This window comes from Rhipicephalus microplus, chromosome 1, assembly GCF_043290135.1.
Source record: "Rhipicephalus microplus isolate Deutch F79 chromosome 1, USDA_Rmic, whole genome shotgun sequence".
In the NCBI taxonomy this organism is placed as follows: Eukaryota; Metazoa; Arthropoda; class Arachnida; order Ixodida; family Ixodidae; genus Rhipicephalus; species Rhipicephalus microplus.
This window is the reverse complement of record NC_134700.1, coordinates 294,380,652-294,402,751: the sequence shown is the minus strand read 5'-3', so window position 1 is coordinate 294,402,751 and position 22,100 is coordinate 294,380,652. Positions and strand designations below refer to the sequence as shown.

Below are 22,100 nucleotides of genomic sequence, written 5' to 3'. Positions count from 1 at the left end.
TCCGGCGCGACTGCATTCTTGAAACGCAAGGGGCCCAGCAGGACCCTTGTGCCCCTTCTCTCCCAGAAGGTGTACGGCCACGGCTGGTTGTCTACTCAGTCCTTGCTTCGCCTACGGCTCCGAGAGGGAGGACATTCGTGAAAATACCGGCTCACGTTAGCTGCAGAACAGCCCTGCACACCTTCCCCGAGAGCCCGCGCGCTGAACAAGATCTCATGCGGCCCCGCCGCGGTGGCCAAGGTACTCGGCTGCTGACCCGCAGGTCGCGGGATCGAATCCCGGCTGCGGCGGCTGCATTTCCGATGGAGGCGGAAATGCTCAGATTTGGCTGCGCGTTAAAGAACCCCAGGTGGTCGAAATCTCCGGAGCCCTCCACTACGGCGTCTCTCATAATCACATGGTGGTTTCGGGACATTAAACCCCGCATATCAATCAAGATCTCAATCGTACGACGAGTGAAAAAATGGTCATGACGCGCCCGCAGGGCATGCTGGAGCTTGCTACTACAGTTTGCAAATCTTACAATGTGCATTGGAACAGGGAGATCTAGAAGATCTGTTAGCAGCACTAATGGCATGATTTGAAGAGACCGTGCATGGTGCGGACGCCCTAACGCTGGTTGTTGTTGAATTCCGGTTGTCTAAACCATTCGCCCAACGAACTGGTGTCTCGTAACTGACGCGCACTGCTTGCGAACGAGATTTGATACATTTGACAGTGCAATGAACAGTGAATGTTAATGATGTACCAGCATTGCGAGGGAAGGCAGTCGGTGCACGGCTACTTATACAAAGGGTTCTTTCCGTCTCGGCCCTGGCATTTTGATGGAGCCAATATGCCAGAGGCCAGTTCATTGTGCGATGTCAGTGCAGGTTTAAGAACACCGGATGGTCAAAATTTCCGGAGTCATCCGATGTGGCATCACCCATAATCATATCCTGGTTTTGATATGTGAAACCTCCAGAACTGTTACTATTATCTCTTACGCGTGGGCATATTTACATCGATGAGCAACAGTTAATCCCACTAATATTTCGCGCAATTTAATCGTCGAAGACAATCGACAGCAACCTCTAAGAACGCAATGACAAATACATGACCTTCACACTAAAACAGAACTTGAACATCCCATACGCCAGTCAATAACGTTCGCTAACTTTTATGACGTCATTTGGACAAGAACTTCATCTATACAACAATGACAAATACACATCTAGTAGGCCGCACGTGTAGCCGAGTGCACCGAGAATACAAAAACGACTGCAAGAAACACAAATTGCCCACGAATAACTTACATGTGTCTCTGACAGCCAATTTTTTTTTTTTTTCAAAGTACACACATAACCTCTTATTTTTATTTCTGTTCCGTCTTCTGTAGTGGCGCTAATCTGCCGTCGGCAAATTACGGCTCTTTTCAGTTCCTGCTGTAAGCTCTTAAGGATAATAGCCGTTCTAAAGAGCCGTGCCACGATGCCTTCAGGGTTGTAAAAGCCTCCCTCTTTTTCTTTTTTATCTCTCGTTCTCTCTTATTCTATACATTCTACTCTTCGTTGGTTCCTGCAGGCTTCTCAAAGAACAGGCGCGAGAGATTCATGGCGCTCAGTCCTCCTCTGTAATTGGCCGGCGCTGTGGCGTGGCACTTACATCAATGCATCACCAGAACAGCCCGTTTTAATGCGGGCGCGAACGCCATCGAGTACGTACCCTCTTTATCCTCCTTCTCTTTCTCTTCACTTCCAGCTTGAATTTTATTGTGGTAGCGTTTTATTAAACACTTTTCACCTTGGCTTCATCGGCATTCAAGGAGACCTATGCTGGTTTCGTAGTATTTAGCCGTATCAGGCGATTGAATAAACTGAACAACCGTTTTTATCACGTCTAGATGGCGTACCTTTCTTTCTTCTTTTTTACATTTGTAATTCAAACCTTAAGTCAACAGCCCATTTTAAAGATATCTTGAAGCATCAAGGAGTAGCAGTTGCATGTAAACTGAATGTACAGTTCTGCACATTGCGTATAGGTTTATGTTAACCCTTAATGGCATTATATATACTGATTGTTAATTTTCATATTCTGTAAATGAGTAACTGTGAAGGCACTAACCACTTTCTTTTATTTATCCTTCTTTCAAGATTCATACATGTTTAATAATTGTGTCAATGTACGTGCCAAATAAATCATCGGTGCAGTGGGATACAAAATTTTCCGAAAATCTGATGCCCTCAAAACAAAAATATTTTCACTACTTTACCCATGTCGAGTCTTTTGGCTTATAACTTCTTCCGTTAAGTACTGGCAGAATAGCTGTTTCAGTGTGGCAGGTGAGGACTTTGTTTTTCTTCTTATGGTCCTAAATAAATTCTCTATACTAAAGCCATTGATAAATGCTTATAAAACGTATAATTCTAATTATCGTATGACGTGTTGTTGCTTAGAGCAGTACATGCGAAACGAAGTGCTTGATTGCGTTGGTTGGTGCTGCATAGTAGACGAAGAATGAAGCAATGTGCCTAACAGCGCTCAGAACAGGAGGAGATAGAAGAGACGAGACAGACGGATGAGACTGTCTCCTCTCTTCTATCCCCTCGTGTCATTGTCCTGTTAAGCATTTTTCTTCATTCTTCGTATACAGTACATTCGAACTTTGCGAAAGTGCAAACAAACCCGTTTGACGAGAAAATGCGTTAAATATTGCAAGCTCTCGACGTCTCTTTGTGGGAGGTCTAGACTCAGCCACTTATAAACTTGTTGCTCGCAAATCCGTTTTCATTGACATTCAAGATAAAATAAAATATTGAGAATGATGCATATCTAAATTATCTAAAATTTTTGACGAGACATGGGCAATTTGAACGCGTGAACGTTAAGAAATACCCGACATCGGTAGCGTCGACCTAACGAAGGCATAGAATATAAGTGTCAGTGTTAAGAAAAACCTGACATAGGTAGCTTTGACCCCCCCCCCCCCGACAAATGCAAATAATGAAGCATTCTACGTGACAGTCAAGCATTCTAACATGGCCTATGGTTATTTACCGTGCGCATAAATCTAAGCCCACAAGCCTCTAGCTCTTTGCACCCATCGAAATGCGGCCGCCGCGGCCGGGATTCGATCCCGCAACCTTGGGGTCGGCAGTCGAGCCCCATAGACTACCGCGGCGGGTTATCCGACGAAATGAGCGAGTGTGACGCTTCTATATAAATTACTGCTTTGATTTTACATGCTTTGACTGAGCTCTTTGGATAATTGTATCACAAACACAACGAAGCAAAATGAAAAGAACGCTGTAAATCTATATTACGTCATCGTGGTTTGATCCGAGATGTCTGACGCTCCTCACCTAAGGCATTCAGTAACGTCTGTTTTTTTTTTTGTTGTTGTTGCCAACACCTGAAGCACTTAATCAGCTCATTTTTAGCGTTATATTTACTATATGCTGAAAACCTCGACACGCTGAGTGGCTTTTCTTGGCTGCATGCGTTCCTGCTCGCTAACACTAGCCGCAGTCGTTGCCGAAATTTCCGTGCAACACAGCGTGGCCCGAGAGCAGATGCGGTATACCCTTTCGAGGCGTGCAGTGTGTAATTGGGTGGTACATACGCCGGTGTACCCACACGTCAATGCAAGTCAAATATATACGAGAGATTTTGCAGTCCTCAACACTCGACGAATCACACAAGAACTCCCAGAATAGAAATACCTTGGTCGTATGAGCTACTTTCCATTAAATTACAGACGAAGAAAGCTTTAAATCACCTGATAAAGTCATAAATACGGACACTAAGAAGAAAACAGGCACAATGCGACAACTAGAGTGAGACCACCCACAGGGGGGAAAAAATGAAGGCAGTGAGGTTAACTATATATTCAACCTACCATCGAATTAAGAAAACAGTATTTCATGCAGTTGACGCGTTGAATAAGGATAAGCTATTATTGGTGGAGAACGCCAAACGGCAAAAAGGTAAACCAACAAAGTTTACTTTTTAGCAGCCCGATTTCGCTAGAAGCAGCCAACGTATCACACAATAATGACTATCTCGCTGGGACTACTGCTGCTGCACCATGTAACACCACAGTGCAGCAGTGGTAAGTGGGTTTGCAGGTAGCGCAGGATCCTTTTCGTTGCTCTGTGCTACTCAACACCAGCTACGCCCTCTGCATCTACATACTAACCTCTTGCAGTTCTTTCGAGCAGATTGATTGCCAATTATTCAGTTACAATAAAACTCTTCGTTCTTTCTTTTTTCCTCGGTTGACCCATAAAAACGGGTGAACATTCTTTCCGACCTCAATAAATTCTATTACCTACTGACCACACGATGTCCAAATCAACCATTGGTAACGCTCGTGAAGGATATGCCACGCATAGTACGAAGTCTAATTTTACATTCCCCAGTATGACTTTTCGTCTTCCAGATAAAATCAGCCGAAGACATGCTAATATACTGCTCCGAATTCGCCTGGGCGTCGCCTTCACTCGTCACTACACCCCACCTAATCGGCCGTGCGGACAGCCCAAATTGTGAACGCTGCCAAGTGCGCGAAACGATAGCTCACATATTTTGTGACTGTGCATTATACGTGGCACAAAGAGAAATGCTAACTGCAACGTTGGCAAGCATTGGACGAACACCATTAAGTGAAAGCCACATATTGTCAGCAATCAACGACCAAACAGTGTCAAAAACTGCTACAAAGGCTGTTCTAGACTTTATAAAAAGCACTGGATTAGAAACTAGACTGTAGGGTACTATACTAAGTGGCTACTGTACATACGCACCACCTCTTCTTGTCCCCATTATCACCCTTCATCACTCTTTCCTTCCCCTTTCCCTTATCCCCTGTGTAGAGTAGCAGGCTAGAACGAACTAGCTCAGGCCGACCTCTCTGCCTTCTAATAAATTCTCACTCACTCACACACTAATTTTACATTGAACTAGAAAGCGTATGCTGAAAAAAAAAAAAAAACTAGCATTTTTGTTTTTGCTACCGCAAAAAGATGGAAAATGGACAAAAATGTTATTCGATTCCACACTTCAGCGAATTTCCTGGTTCTATACCTCGAAACCTCTCGTGCCAAGCATTCAGCGATTTTGTCAATCTCGCCAACACTCCATTTTTCTGTTTCTCCGTTTCGAGTTACCACGCCCTTTCAACCTAGATACGTGCTCGCATTTCCCCGCAATACGTGACGCATCGCGCGCTGTGTACGCTACCCTTAAGCCAGCGTGACTAAATTCACTGCTGCTCCGGGGCTGTGTTTAACAACGGTTGCGTGGGAAACAACGGCGTGGATGCGCTTCTCTCTTATTCCCGCCGTCGGCAACAGTGCACCCAATTAACGGCGAGGACGGCGTGCATGAACAATTCTGAAAGCGGAACCGACCGCGAAACCAACCGAGCGTGCAACAAGAGGCGGGGGGAAATTTGGCACTTTGCAGGAGCTCCGCTCGCTCACCTGTGGCGTCACGCAATTACGTCACGAAGCGCTGCGTATTCAACGAAACGGGACGCTGTTTTCTTTTTTTTTTCTTTCCCCTGCCTTGAACTGCATAGTGTGTTTGTCAACTGTGTATTCTCTGTGAGCACGCGAGTGCCCCTTGGCCATCTGCCTCGCCATTCACTCGTACTCAAGCGAAATACAATGGCGAAAGAGTGGTGAACAAGCAAAGTGGGCTAATGCGGACACGCTTGTACGCGCAGTGCAGGCGAGCGTATTCACTGTTACAATTGTTACAATGCAGTTAAAGAACCCTTTCGCGCTCGTATTAGCGTAAAGGATTGATTATTAGCGAAAGGCACTGAAGGTCAAGTTTCCACCTTTCGAGTTTCGTGAGCTGCACCCGTGTCAAAGTCTGCGTCGAAAATGTGAACGTATTTTCATGTGTCTGAGTGACAGACCCGTGCAGGGCAGTCCAGGAAAACTTGTTACGCGAAGTAGGGTTTACGTAATGTAAGGCAATTCTTTGCTAAGAGGGGGAAAGAGGCAGGAAACTATAGTAATTGGAAAGCAGTGAGGCCTGCCTGTGTACTTCGCCTACGTGCTGCGTAACCTGCAAGCAAACTGGGCTGAAGCCGACAGTGAGGGATGACTGGAGGAATAGGCGTAGCGCAACAAACAAGGAGAAAATAAAAATGGAAACAAGTAGATAAGTCCCCTTTATTCCTTCATTTTGCTTTCGAATTCTACTTTCGTGCGTTTTTGTGGTTAGCAGCCCTTGTACTGTGGTCTCCTTTTAGTCATGCCTCCGTCGGGCTAACGCTAGTTTGCCATACATTCAATGAGCCCAACTTGTATACCTTTCTTCTAGTTCCTCTTGTCCAGCTGTGCACGACTAGTATTGATATCGCTTCAGAGTTTTTATCAGCATGCGTCATGCATGTAGCATACGAATAGTTCTGAGCAGAGGTCAGCTGCGAGGAGCAAGTCAAATTAAAAGTCGGTTTCTTGCCGTTGCTTTGATGGCGAGTGCGTGCCCTTCTCTCCAATATAAATAGCTTTTTTTTCAGCATTTTTCGAGTTTGTCAAGCCACTCGCACACCACAAGATTGATCACTATTTCAACTCCGTAAGCATGCTCAACTTAACCTTTAGCGCGACTTTATCCGCTGTCGTGTTAGTGTAATAGGTGCTGATATACTGGAACTGTGAAGAAGCAAATGTTGTCTATCTTTAAACCGATTAACTAGTTTGAAACTATTGAGGTCTACACGTGATCAGGGGTATAATGGAAATAACTGTATTACTCGCACACGTACAAAGGAACACACGTCTTATTTGATCAAGTTCAAAGTTCAGACTGCGCCAGCCAACCCAATGCTCTCTTTGGGGAGAAGGCAGTGCCCTCTCTCCTGTCTGGGTTCGCACTCCACGGTGAGTCTGGCTCTCGTACGACAACGGCTCCGTTTTCGTTCGCAGTTTCGAGTTCTGGAAGAAACCGACTTTTGTGGATTCGTGTGCATCGTCTGACTTTTGGAGCTCTCCTAGTTCATTACAGTAAACGCGTATCTACAACCATGCACTACCGATGAAACGTAAGAACATCTAATTGATTGATATGTGGGGTTTAACGTCCCAAAACCACCATATGATTATGAGAGACGCCGTAGTGGAGGGCTCCGGAAATTTTGACCACCTGGGGTTCTTTAACGTGCACCCAAATCTGGGCACACGGGCCTACAACATTTCCGCCTCCATCGGAAATGCTAAGAACATCTAAACCCACCGAGATAAACCGAATCTTTTCCACGTAACCGTGATTGAGAGCTCCTATCTTATGCGTGAACCCTTTTTTCGTTCTCAGGTAAACGTGATCTTTGGTGAAGATAAAAGTTCCTCCTTTCGCATATCACATTTACAAATTGTTGCCCCAATTTTCTCAGACGGCTGTCGAAAGGCTTCGGGATTTTTTTATTATTTTTTTTTACGATAAACGTCTGCAGTCTGTCGTTTCTGACCTTTCGATGGCTTGCGGAAAAACTGATGACGGAACTGAAAACACTACGGGTTGCTGTATTTGAGCGATCAAACAGCGTTAGAGCAAGATAGAAGACAAGGACACGAACGCGGTTGCTGTAAAACGCGCTTCCCGGTTGATTCGGTTGCCTTGCCTGCCTTTAATTTAAGTGCTGCATATTCAGTGCATTGTATAGATCGCTTATACGCGGCATGAAAAAAAAACGACGTGCAGCTACATTGTAAAAACTTGCAGTGTACACTTTACAAAGTTATTTCGCGTCATAGCTTCAACGAGTGAACTTACTATATAACCTCCGGCTTTGTGCTTGAACTTGGTTTGTTCAATAGACGAAATGAGTTGCACGATCCTACGAGCAGGTACTAAAACTCGCGCTCGCTTCAATTGATTGCAAAACTCCTAATTAGGTGTCGAATTACAACATCAGTTTGGATGAAACTAGTCGCAGAACGGTTAGCAGAAAACAATCTTTGTTACAGTTCACGAAAACGGTGTTTATACGGCATTTACGAGGTTTACATTATCCATAAAGACTAGCTTCCGAGAAATGAAGCTCTAAGAAGATATTTCGCATATGAACCGTCTAAACACTCGGTGCGGAGCAACTAAGGGGGACTCCGGATTCTTACTAAACCTGCCTTTTAAAAGAGTACTGACACAAAATTTTGCACCCGAGATGGCCGGTTGATCAATTCCCGCGAATTCGTATATCTTCAAAATGTGACGAACAGGCCACCAGCAACATATTGCAGGAAAAAAAAAAATGAAAACGCGAGACCAAACTTTGTGTCAGTGCCCCTTTATAAGAACTGTAAAGGCGAAAATACAGTATCATATACATACAACAGACAACGCTGTGCGACAACGATTTAGGTTTCTGGCTCCGTAGCACGTCGTAGTGAGCCACGTGACATAAAATTGCCTGTGCGTAGTACGAGCGCCACCAAAAACTAATAAAAACTGTAAGCAGCAAACCGACCTCTACAACCACTATACCTTCCGCCAGGAGTGATGAACACATCACACGTGAGCGCAAATGATCCTCCCCGGACCGTTCCTTTCTCGTGTCTGTATATTTTTTTTCTCGGCCTGTCTACAGGTGGTTTAATTCCGCAAATATGAGGTTTCCCGCTGTATTAGCAAGTCCCTGTCATTTGCGAAGTTTACGCTACGAAAGCAACCTAAGAAAAAGACTTTTCAAGCGAAGGAATAAAGATAATACAACACATAGCTGCAGTGAGAAAGTCGAGAAAAAATGCAGACGTAATCTTAAGTAACAGAGCATGTGCTGAAAAACAACAACAAAAAAAGAAACGGGGCGGGCCTCCCTTCTTTTCGTATACGGCCCCCGACCTCCGCGGTGTCGTCTGCAAGATCCACTCTGCACTCCACTCAAATATGTACAAAATGGCGCGCCGAAAAGAATCAAGAGAGAACGAAACCGGCGGGCAGTTAAACAAGAAGGCGCTCTAGCTGCAGACGACGGCGCCCTCTTTCCCGTCTCACTTCTAGCAGTTATTCAAATCACGCGCGCCCACCTTCGGCGGTATGCAGTCTGACGGGCTGGTGCTTCAAGATGGTTGCCGCCCTCCTTACCCCCCGTCTTCGCAGCCGTCCTGCTCAAAAGGCCAAGCCTGTGCTCTTTTTTTTTTTTTACTGCAACACCTTCTCGTATATATAAGCGTCTTGTCTTTCTTATACGTATATTTTTTTACATACATATGCATGTGTGCAGAACAGTTGCGTTCCTTCGTTGCTCGTTCTTTCGTGTGCTCTTATGTTCTGCACTTTTCTTTCCTCATCAATCGCGTGATTATCTACGGAGCTCTCAATGCTTTAACCTATCCTCTCCATCCTCCTTTCCTCACTCTTGCTTTTGTTTGTTCGATAAGCTCGGCTTTCCGCGCTAAGAGATAAAGTGGGAATGCCGGCCAGTTCTCGAGCCATAGTCTCACTATTTTGTTTATCTTTCTTTGAACGTGTCCTCCGATTCTGGGGCCTTAGTCTGTCCCGCATAGTAAAACGCGGCGATTCCACTGAGTACCCTGATCAATCGTTTACTGTCGAACCGTTTGTGTGTGTGTGTGTGGGGGGGGGGGGGGGGCAATTTACCGGTCTCGGAGTCGTAACAGGAAAGTTTAACCCGCGCAGTTGTATACTTGCAACCGACGAACCTACAAGCGTGAACTCTTCATTTTCAGTCTTTCCGCCATATATCCTGTGGCGTACCTTATTCAATGCACCGTTCGAACGCTCGCAATGGACCCCGACCTCTTGTCTTCATTCGTGTTATCCACGGTATGATGGTCGCGTGACATTCAATGAAGATGCATTCGGGGAGGGTGGTACCACCAATATGAGTCACGCGAATTGACGAAAATTTCGATTGAAACGTGACGTCATCGAGCTCCCGCCGTATATCCTGTTTCCTTAGCAGCTTTTGTTTTCTTTTATTTAGGTTTAGTTTTTTATGATGCGGTCCTGTTATCTCCATGTTCATCAACACATTTTTATTTCTCCATGTTCATCAACACACTATAAAGCAGCTGGCTGTTCATCCCACGACCTGCATCGGATATTCAGCAACAGCACGCGTGCCATATTAGTACGCATCAGGGGCAGTTTTTTTTGTATGTGTATGGATTGTGAACGTTAGTATATGAGTTAATTTTTGCTGTAGTGGGTTAAGTGCATGCCAACTTGATTACATAATTATTATTAATAATAATAATAATAATAGTAATAATAATAATAGTAATAATATACACAATGGTACACTTATTTTCCGAAATTGATTTTTTTTAGGATCGGGTATAACTTTTCGAAAATCGAAAACTGCAAAATTTCAATGTTTCGAAAAATATTTCAAGTAAAGCTAGAAGGTGGGTGCCTACACAGTAAATGCGCGCATTCGTATAATTCTGCATGCAAACAGCCGAATATATATATATATATATATATATATATATATATATATATATATATATATATATATATATATATATATATATATATATATATATATATATATATATATATATATTTCTCGTATAGGAAAGAAGACGCACGTACGAAGTTATTTTATTTGACGTTTCGGCCGTGGGTCCGGCCTTCATCAGAATAGAGTTTACGGCACGAGTGCTGTTTATATACATGTGCATATCAGTAAGATACAAATGTCAAAACCGACATGATAGGCTATATATGGGCATATATATACATGCAAGTCACACAATATAAAGAGCACCTAATCTACGAGTAATAAGATATTGCTTCCATGCACGAGCACGTTGTTTACAAATAAAAGATGAAACGCATAAAATATAAAGCACATAACATGAAGAGTAGTCCGACCGGTAAAAGCAAGAGAAGAAAAAAACTATAAAATACTAATAAAAATGACAAAGACGTTACAAAGCTGCTACGTAATCAACGGATACAGAGAATGTAGTGCGACTTGCTGAGCAAGGTTGAAAAAAGTTGGACAGGGTGATACAAGTTACGCAGATAAGCAACTAAGTTTTCCTACGTTTTCATTCAGACCAGATGCGACGGCGTTGAACTTATAGATGAGGAATGATTCACGGGCTTCTCTATCATAATTTGTGCGGAAACCAGATTCTAGTAATGTGACTTGTAGGTTTTCAAAAGAGTGGCCAGGGAGGTGCACGTGTCTTGAAATGGGCAAGTGGGGCAAGGTGTTAGCATGAGATTTATGGTTGTTAAAACGCAGTCTAAAAGGCCCTTCTGTTTGACCAATGTACTGTATTTCACATAGCGCACATTCTATCATGTATATCACGTTCTTAGAATCGCAGTCAAGATTGCCTTTGATTTTTAAGGAAAAGTTGGAACCAGTACTGGTGACCTGTTGGCATGTGCGCATGTAAGGGCATACTTTACATCGCAGTTTTTGGCAAGGATGGCACCCGATCGTGTCAGGACTGTTTGCTTTCGATGATGATGACGATGAGAGTATGTCTCGAATAGTTTTAGCTTTGCGATACACTGCTTTAGGTGGTTCGGTGAAAATGTTTCTTAAGCGTTCACTTTGCATTAGAATATTGTGGTGCTTTCTCAGCACATTCGAAACACGCGGAACTGACGCAGAATGGGTAAGGACTAAGTTTGTCTGCGGTGAGGGAGTCGAGTTTTTAGCAGCGCACAACAGCGTTCTACGATTATGCATGTCGGCACGTTTTATTGCGTCATCAATTAATTGCGGCGGATATTTTTGTTTGACTAGAGCATCCTTTAGTGTTCTGCAATTTTTTTGAAACTCTGATTGTTCTGAGCAGATTCTTTTAAAGCGTAAGGCCTGACTGTAAGGGATGCTAGTTTTGCAATGTTTCACGTGGCTACTGTCAAAGTGCAAATACTGTTGCCGGTCTGTAGGCTTCCTGTATAGAGCAGTGGATAGCTTATCATTTACAATTGAAATGCTTACATCAAGAAAACTAAGAGTTGATGTGGAATAGGTATGAGAAAATGATATTGATGGATGGGCATCATTAAAGTCAGATATGAAGGAAAGCAACTCCTGTTCACCATGCGGCCAAATAAGGAAAATGTCATCAATGTAACGTCTATAATAAAAAGGTTTCAGCGTGCGGGTTTGCAAAAATTCACTTTCAAGCTGGCCCATGAATATATTGGCGTAGTTGGGTCCAATACGCGTACCCATTGACGTGCCGCTAACTTGGACATAGTGTTGCCCTTCAAATTGAAAGTTATTTAGCTCTAAAATGAGCCTGAGCAATACTGCTAATGTGTTGCTGTCGATAAATTTACCCGGTGATGCTGCTTCATAGGACCTGGCGAGGTCCTATGAAGCAGGTCCTATGAAGCAGCATCACCGGGTAAATTTATCGACAGCAACACATTAGCAGTATTGCTCAGGCTCATTTTAGAGCTAAATAACTTTCAATTTGAAGGGCAACACTATGTCCAAGTTAGCGGCACGTCAATGGGTACGCGTATTGGACCCAACTACGCCAATATATTCATGGGCCAGCTTGAAAGTGAATTTTTGCAAACCCGCACGCTGAAACCTTTTTATTATAGACGTTACATTGATGACATTTTCCTTATTTGGCCGCATGGTGAACAGGAGTTGCTTTCCTTCATATCTGACTTTAATGATGCCCATCCATCAATATCATTTTCTCATACCTATTCCACATCAACTCTTAGTTTTCTTGATGTAAGCATTTCAATTGTAAATGATAAGCTATCCACTGCTCTATACAGGAAGCCTACAGACCGGCAACAGTATTTGCACTTTGACAGTAGCCACGTGAAACATTGCAAAACTAGCATCCCTTACAGTCAGGCCTTACGCTTTAAAAGAATCTGCTCAGAACAATCAGAGTTTCAAAAAAATTGCAGAACACTAAAGGATGCTCTAGTCAAACAAAAATATCCGCCGCAATTAATTGATGACGCAATAAAACGTGCCGACATGCATAATCGTAGAACGCTGTTGTGCGCTGCTAAAAACTCGACTCCCTCACCGCAGACAAACTTAGTCCTTACCCATTCTGCGTCAGTTCCGCGTGTTTCGAATGTGCTGAGAAAGCACCACAATATTCTAATGCAAAGTGAACGCTTAAGAAACATTTTCACCGAACCACCTAAAGCAGTGTATCGCAAAGCTAAAACTATTCGAGACATACTCTCATCGTCATCATCATCGAAAGCAAACAGTCCTGACACGATCGGGTGCCATCCTTGCCAAAAACTGCGATGTAAAGTATGCCCTTACATGCGCACATGCCAACAGGTCACCAGTACTGGTTCCAACTTTTCCTTAAAAATCAAAGGCAATCTTGACTGCGATTCTAAGAACGTGATATACATGATAGAATGTGCGCTATGTGAAATACAGTACATTGGTCAAACAGAAGGGCCTTTTAGACTGCGTTTTAACAACCATAAATCTCATGCTAACACCTTGCCCCACTTGCCCATTTCAAGACACGTGCACCTCCCTGGCCACTCTTTTGAAAACCTACAAGTCACATTACTAGAATCTGGTTTCCGCACAAATTATGATAGAGAAGCCCGTGAATCATTCCTCATCTATAAGTTCAACGCCGTCGCATCTGGTCTGAATGAAAACGTAGGAAAACTTAGTTGCTTATCTGCGTAACTTGTATCACCCTGTCCAACTTTTTTCAACCTTGCTCAGCAAGTCGCACTACATTCTCTGTATCCGTTGATTACGTAGCAGCTTTGTAACGTCTTTGTCATTTTTATTAGTATTTTATAGTTTTTTTCTTCTCTTGCTTTTACCGGTCGGACTACTCTTCATGTTATGTGCTTTATATTTTATGCGTTTCATCTTTTATTTGTAAACAACGTGCTCGTGCATGGAAGCAATATCTTATTACTCGTAGATTAGGTGCTCTTTATATTGTGTGACTTGCATGTATATATATGCCCATATATAGCCTATCATGTCGGTTTTGACATTTGTATCTTACTGATATGCACATGTATATAAACAGCACTCGTGCCGTAAACTCTATTCTGATGAAGGCCGGACCCACGGCCGAAACGTCAAATAAAATAACTTCGTACGTGCGTCTTCTTTCCTATACGAATAATATTTCCCGGACCCAGCATCACTTTTGTTTTTGGTATATATATATATATATATATATATATATAGTTTCCCACGTAACTTGAGCCAAAGTTTCAAAATATGCCAGAACACGTAATCACGGCCCGACCAACCGCATGTTACTCACCATTGCTTGGAGTTAGTCGGACTGTCTTTTGTGTTCTCAAATATTGTGTAATTATATATATGTAACTAACTAACTTTTCAAGAAACGAAGATCGACAAAAAAATTCAAGAAGAAAGTTGTAGATCGGTTTGCAAAACGTCCGATTAGACAGTTTTGAACTTTATATCTGTGTGGTATTAGTGTTTTTCTGCTAATTACAAATGCCCGCGAAATACAAAAAATACCACGTGGCAGACCCACTCGTGCGACAGTGCACGCAATGGTTCTAGTGCTCCCTAATGTTCCGCGTACGAGCAACCATAGCACTTGCCCCATTGCGCTGTATCTGCAGGGCCGCGACAATGGTGGTGGCTTTACAGTGGACACAGTTTTGCTATCGGCCACAAAAACGATAACCGCTGCGACTGGTTATCGCTGTCATGAACCGGTCCGAGGGAAGCGTGTCGTTCGTATGCGGAACCGAAAATGCAGCTGCCACGCCTGGGATTCGCTCCCGCGACCTGCGCGTCCGCAGCCGAGTAGACCCACTGGACCACCATAGCGGGTAGTATTAGGCATCCAAGAACGGCACAAATATTTCTGGTGAAGCTGGTAGCGTGACTGAAGACCAGATCTCGCCGCTGCAAAGCTCCCGACTACGCTTCCAGGCAGCTGTATATGTTAACAAACATGACGGTTCTCGGCCCCCTCGTTCCCGGATGTGACGTAAACGCAACCCACGTATTCGCATGCAACATTGCGCGAGGGACTTAGGGCATAACATTAACGATATAGCAAAAGTCTTAGCTGATGCTGAGAAGACAGAAGTACTAACAAGCGACTACTCACCTCAGACGTCTCGGTATTATACTTCCTTTTTCAATGAATGGTGCAATCCTTACTGTTTAGTAGCCAAAAAGGTGGATGTCTGACGACATCGTAATACCTGGTTCGTACGTGAGACAGCTAAATATTTCACGTCTACGCGCATTTCAAAAAAGAAATGACAGCGTTCTTACTTCATTTTTTTGTGTTTTTGGGCAGCACGATTTCGCTCCGCGGCATGACTGTAGTGTATCTCCGTCGATGCTATTGGCAAGTTGCACGTGCTGTCACGAACGCATCTTCTCAGCGTACATCATGGTGGCTTCGATGACGTCATGGCACGTAGTGTAATCCCATGCTGCCATATACCAATAATTAAATGCGATAAAGACTCGACCGCACACTACTGGCCACTGTGCGAGAATAGGTATACAAAGCGTGCGTGCGATATGCTGGTAACATTCACGTGACTGCAGTATTTTTTGCGCTTCTTCTCACACTACTACCACATGGTGGATGAAGTGATGTCAACCACCTGCTTCGTGGTGAAACAGATACACGAGCTGTGATGCTGTAGATTTAATATGCACAATACTGAAATATTCAAACCAAACATCACATTTTCTGGTATAGAACTGCAAAGCACTATCGCTCGAGATAACCCCGTCGTCTGTAATTTCAGAAGTAAATCTGTAATATTCAGAAATAAAAAAAGAAGGTAACATTGACGCAACAAATACTGCTGAATTCGACCCCGGTTGGTATTGTACCCAACATTAAAACACTAGGAGTGGTCTTCCAGGAAAACCTTTCTTGGAACGAGCACATCGACACAATATCAAGTAAGTTATCTCAAATAGTGGGACTAGTCTACCGGAATCACCTGATCCTTCCGAGACATGTAATGATATTAATTTACAACTCTTTATTTTCCTCAAGAATTAACTATTGCCATCTAGTTTGGGCATCCACTAGTCAAGAAAACATACAAAAATTGTATTGTCTACAAAAAAGATTTCTACGTGCTGTAGAGGACGTGCCTTCACATTTTCACACCTACCCGTTGTTTGAAAAGTATAATGTAATGCCTTTTGAGAAGATGTACAACTTTAGATTAACGAAAGCCTATAAACAAGAATTAAAGGGGAAACATGTATTCTTGACTGAACTTGCCAACCTTAAAAGAAATTGTCAGCCTTATAAAACGCGAAACTGCGAAATTCGGACTGTTAAAACTTGTAGAACAACATATGGGCGACATACGTTAGGAAACAGACTTCCGAGGCTACTAAATGCTTTATATAAATTTAACTTTCAGCTGGAAAGCAACACTTTCAATGCAATACGTTCCTTTCTCGCAAATAATTACATTGACACTATATAATATCTCGCGCATGCCTATGAGTGTCAGCTATAGAGAATATGTCGGTGTACGCTAGGCATGGCGATTTGTAACGACCTCATATTTTCTCATATTTTTTTTCGGTCGTGTATTAAATAATTTCTGCAATTATATATCTATAGTGTACTCTATGTAAATTACAAAGTTATGTTAATCTGTATGCATGTATTATGAAGGTAATCTATATGTACTGAGCTATTTAGTACATCCGTTGGTGTATATTTTCTTTTGTGTATGGTTTGTACGCAAGACGTGCTTATTTGTAGTGGGCTCACATTTTCCTTCGGGTCCTGTACTAAGTGATTTATCTGTTCAGTGCATATTTTTCTTTCCTTCTCTTGTTGTTGTTATTGTTGTTGTCTGTTTATGTACTGAGAACACCGTTGTACGCTGGTGCCAAAACCGGGGCCCGCAGCTTCGTCAAGCTATACTTGCGATGGCTTTTTCTGCCGGCCTCCGGCATTGTGTACTATGTACATGATGTCAATAAAGTTCACTGTTCACTGTCATGCCACGTCCAGTCAGGCCTCTAAAGATAATGTTGGCTCCGACCTATACGCGTTCGAATCGGTATGACACCAGCTGTCCTGTTTCAATTCGTGAGTACTGCACATGTTTTCCAGCCCTCACACACTTGTTAAGCGTGATCATTTCGAATTCAGACCTCCCACACCGAAACTCCGAAAGTACGCTTCAGCACGTACAATGCTTGACATTCCTGAATCAGTGGTCCATTGGAAGTATCCCGTTGTTTACAGTATGCGCGTCTGCCTTGTACAGAACCGATGTTGAACGACGTCAATACCCGTCACGTGCCCATCCATCGTGAAGGAGAATAGCAGTGGCCTTCGTATCAGCCGCGTTCCACGTGGCCTATATTCACCGCAGTGGGCGAACGCATTGTTACGGCAGCATTGTGTACCGGGACTCCATGCCACGAGAATGCCTGTGCGACCATTGTGCGAGCACCGTGGTGGCGAAGGTTGCGACAACTCGATACACTTCTCACTGGTCTCTCGTGGGAGAAAAATATATTGTGGCCGGGGAGAGTGTTGAGGTAGCGGAAAAGGGGGCGTGGTCTGACGTCAAGAAAAAGGTGCACGCGCGTATTGGTTCCGCTTGAGTATATAACTATACTATTGACATGGAAAGCGGGCCCAGAGCTTGCCTCGAGAAAAGACTGTGCTGGATTGAGTGTATAGGGCAAAGTATGCGTACAACTAAGCGAACGGGAGCCGAAGCCCAGTGCACCTTTAAATAATCTTTAGTGCATGAAATTAAGCGTTTGGGGCAGCATTTTTTCCGTGAACGATGCGCTGCTACGCAAAGCGTGAAGGGAAGGTGCAGTCTTAAAGAGCAGTTAGCGAGTCACGGGCACCGACTTAAAAGACTCGCCACCTCGTTCAGTGTGTGCGAGTTCAACTGCAGTCTAAAAAGTGTTTCCGTGCATTGAAAAGGTGTCATGATTTGGGAACATAGGTTAAGCAAAAATAAGAATCATAATTATTTTTGTGCATTTTGTGAACCACTTTTCACCATTTTTCATGCGCTGTCCCACAAGCCCTGTGTTGTCTTGATATTCTTAGTTTCGTTCATTCCTATTGGAGACGATTGGTAACGAACTTTAAGAAGGTGCTTGATTGGGCTGGTTGGTGCTGCATGATAGATGAAGAAAGCGGTTAACAGCGCAAACGACAGGAGGGGATAGAACAGACGAGAACAGAGCGCTGATCTCGTCTCTTCTATCCCCTCCGCGCTGTTCTCGTCTGTTCTATCCCCTCCTGTCATTTGCGCTGTTAAGCACTTTCGTCGTCTACGATTGGTAAGCATAATGAAAGGCGTGACATGTGCCTAACTAGGCTCTCGCAGAATCTCGTATTTCTTTATTCGATTATTGAAGCACTATCATATTGCCATTAGAAGTTGGCAGTTTTCTCCAGCGGCCTAGTATAGATAAGTGTAAACTCGTGTGCGAGGCATTAAATACGGCAGGGCTGCAATTACGGCGGGCAGCACGCAATTCAGTCCATTATTTCCTTTTTATTACTCGGGTCTTGTCGTCTGCTAAGCCCCCTTCCCAAATGTATCTGTGAGCTCCAGATGGAAACACTGATTTACGGGCTTGAATTGACCTAAATATCCGAGAGTTCCGTTTCGTTAGTAGCAACATGGTGCTGCGCATTCGTACGCCTTAAAGATAGAGAATTGGTTAAGGTGCTCGGATGCTAAATCAAAGGTCGCGGGTTCGATGGCGTTGGCATTTGGACGGAGGCGAAACGGCAGAGGCTCGCTCGTGTGTGGTATCGAGCGCATGTTAAAAAGCCCCAGGTGTTCGAAATTTCCGAAGCCCGCCACTACGGTGTCTCTTAGTCATATCGTGGTTTCGGGTCGTGAAACTATAGATATCATCAAAGAAAGAGAAATGAATTCGCTGGTAAGGTCCGAAAAGTGCGATTGCATAATGATAACACTCAGGCACCTTGAGTTACTATAAACGCAGGGGAAAAAAAAAAACAAAGCGACCAGTCAACTCTTTCAATAAAAACAGTGAAGTACGGATGCCGAGCTACCCATAGTGTCGCAGTCCGTATGCCGTGCCAGCAGAAGAGACCAATGTACACAAACGCATCACGCAGCATACAGCTATATAGCGACGTGCCATCCTGTTATTTTGTTCCCGTATTTTGCCTAAAGAAAATTAAACGAAAATGAACGAAAGAAAGAGATAAAGAAACAAATATACCAAACAGGAAGAGCTTAGAACGATGACATCGTTTCTAATTAGGTGCATTGTTCTTCACGAGTGACCGCGCACTCGGACCTGCTTAACGTCCAAGCGGCGGAATAGAGGGGCAGCACGTTGCCGTGATTACGCCGAGAAACATCCCGTGAAACGAAAATTAAAGTAAAAAAAAATGAAAGTCAGGCACCGAGGAAGCGACAACAGAAAGCCTCTGGCGGAAAACGAAAGCACAAAGAAAAGAAGAAATGACTAGCCGCTAAACGGAAGGTCTCTAGGCACGCAACGCCAAGCCGTGCTGCTCCTACGAACAGTCTCTCGCCGCGTCGTAGCAGGAAGCGACGAAGAAAAAGTGCGGCACAGCAGTCACGACGGTATTAGGAAGGAAAGAAAACGCACGAAAGACGTTAAAATATATATACAAAAAGCGAGACAATAGAACGTGACTTCCAGTGGCGGTTTACGTTTTCGCGGCTATTAAATGCCTTCGACAGCTTGCCCGCTCTCCGCCCTTCCCTTCTTTTTCGGGGAGTAAAGTCTACAGCCGCCTCGAAAAAGAACGCCTTGGACGTTTTGTAAGCCGAGCGCCGATCTTCTCTCCCCTGCATGGCGCACGCTTTTCGGGCATCGTTACGCAGCCGCGTGTCCTTTCTACTAATGCCGAGCCGAATCGAATCACGCGCCTTGCTTTTTTTTCTTTTTCCTTGCTTATTTTCACTTGGATTCGCCTTTTCTCCCACTACCCTGTCACGGTGTCTTCACCACGGAAGGCTCGCTTACCGAGCTGCAAATGAAAAGTAATAAAAGTTGATGCTTAAAGGAACTCGATAGAAAGACTTTCGGATGACTGAGGTTGCTGGGAACTTGCAATGTGTGCTGGTCTTAGCAGACAAATGAAATAATAATAATAATAATAATAATAATCGAAAAATATTGAATTGTAACATGATGCTTACACACAGTGTGCAGCCATCGTCAGCAAAAGGGCGAAGACGTCTCATCATTCATTTATAATTTCCTCAATCACTGAAAGAGTTGCCCAAGTGATTTGCACGCAGCACGCTGCGGTTGCTCCTCAAAGGGCTATCCGTTCATCGCGCGCGCCTATTGGGCTCCATCGCTCCTTTTTCGGGTAATTTTGCCTTAGGGCGCGAGTAACATGCGATAAATTACAGCTCACGATTACTGAAATGTACAGGAGAACCGAAAAGTAGGTCTGAAAATAGTATATACATAAAGCTAAAGTAATGTGCAGCAGTCCCTGCAAATAACAGCACTTTGCTAAAGGTGGTGGAACACTGGAAGTTGTAAAGGAATGTCTACATAGCACAGGTAGTAACCGTGGAGCTGAACCGGGAGAGGGAAATAACTGGAATAATGATGGGGTGGAGCACACTGGGCAAGCACTCTCAAATCTCAAGTGGTAGTAGCCAGAAATTTTTTTCGGCGGAGGGGGGGGGGGTCGCACAGACTCAACGGAGGGGGAGGGCACAGGCATCAGCTTTTCTCTGTGACGTCACAATCGGTGGTAGTTAAACAGATGGTGCATATGTGTATCAAGTCATGAGATTCCCCCTCTCCCCATGCGTATGGCTGTGAAGAGGGTGCTGTAAGAATGAATAATTGATATGTGGGGTTTAATGTCCCAAAACCTAATATGATTATGAGAGACGCCGTAGTGGAGGAGCTCCGCAAATTGCGACCACGTGGGGTTCTTTAACGTGCACCTGAATCTGAGCACATGGGCCTACAGCATTTTCGCCTTCATCGAAAATGTAGTTGCTGCAGCCGGGATTCGATCCCAAGACCTGCGGGTTAGCAGCCGATTACCTTAGCCGCTAGACACCGGCGGCGGGGCAGTACTGTAAGAAGTACTCTGAATACATTAAACAACAGGTACAGTGACCACTTGGAGCATCGTCAGCAAAATGGTGAAAACGTCTCATCCATTTATTATTTCCTTAATCATTGAAAAAGCTGTCCTTAACTAGACGTTACAGCGTTGCCTTATACTTGTTTTTATATATATTTCGTTCTCGTGTCGCTACTACCTTGTTCAATGTTTCATTAATGTTATTAAGAAAGGTGTATCTAGTACAGGGCAAAAGAAGCGTTAAAATCCAGAATCAAACGGAGCCGTTACATCCGACTGCAGTCGACAGGCCTAAGCAGCTATGAAAGGTTCGCATATATTATCTCCTGGTGTACTTGCTAAGCCTAACGCAGAGCACGCATGCCGTTACAGCGACTAGATATATGTACACGCTAAGCGCGGAAAAGTGAGAACTTTGTTCTGTTTTCGTATACTATAGTCTCGAAACAAGGTAATAAGGATATCAACGCTAGCTGAGTGCGTCAAAACCTCTGCCTTCTGTTGCGCGCCTTTCTTTCGGCGGAACCTTCTGTATCATCGCTTTCGTTTTTCCCCTGCAAACAACAACCGGTGTCTCCTTGCGCTTGTCATGCAATCGCAGGCAGTCTGTCGCTCAGATTTGATTAATCGTTGCCTCTATCGTTACGAAGGTTCCGAGGGGCCACGTGGTCCTCCACGAAGTTAACCATCTTCTTCTCGGAGCATGATCTCATCTGAATGTGTAAATGCGATAATGCGAACGCGAAACATCAGGAGAGTAATTGGAACATCTTACCGCGGGCCGGTGTCCAGCGCACGTGCCATGAACGCTTGTCGTCAAAGTGACCACAGGGCGGAGGGGCGTTGTCCACGCGCGCTTCCGAGCGCGGCTTCTGGAGACTGGGAGCGCACTCTATGCCGGTCTCGTTCGTGCACGTGCGACCGACGATTATCCTTACCCCGGTCCGTTCCGGTGGCGGGCTCTTCCCAGAATTTCACGGTCCTTTCGTCGTGTAGGCCAGGAACAGGGAAGCGTTCGGAACGACAACAACACAAAGGCACCTTTCT

The 22,100-nt window shown here is 44.2% G+C and overlaps 1 protein-coding gene across 5 annotated transcripts in view; it reads left to right on the top strand.

Moving 5' to 3' along the window:
* Nucleotides 1-22,100, top strand: part of LOC119159430 (chitotriosidase-1) — a 201,949-nt gene that overhangs the window by 54,366 nt on the left and 125,483 nt on the right. For 3 of the 5 annotated variants that reach the window (XM_075865214.1, XM_075865205.1, XM_075865208.1), the window contains exon 1: nucleotides 1,563-1,696. The exons of 1 other annotated variant lie outside the window; for it this stretch is intronic. The gene's annotated coding sequence lies outside the window, so the exon portion shown is untranslated. Of the gene's footprint in view, nucleotides 1-1,562; nucleotides 1,697-22,100 lie in introns of those variants that run through there. One more of the 5 variants, XM_075865211.1, reaches the window with a different exon arrangement.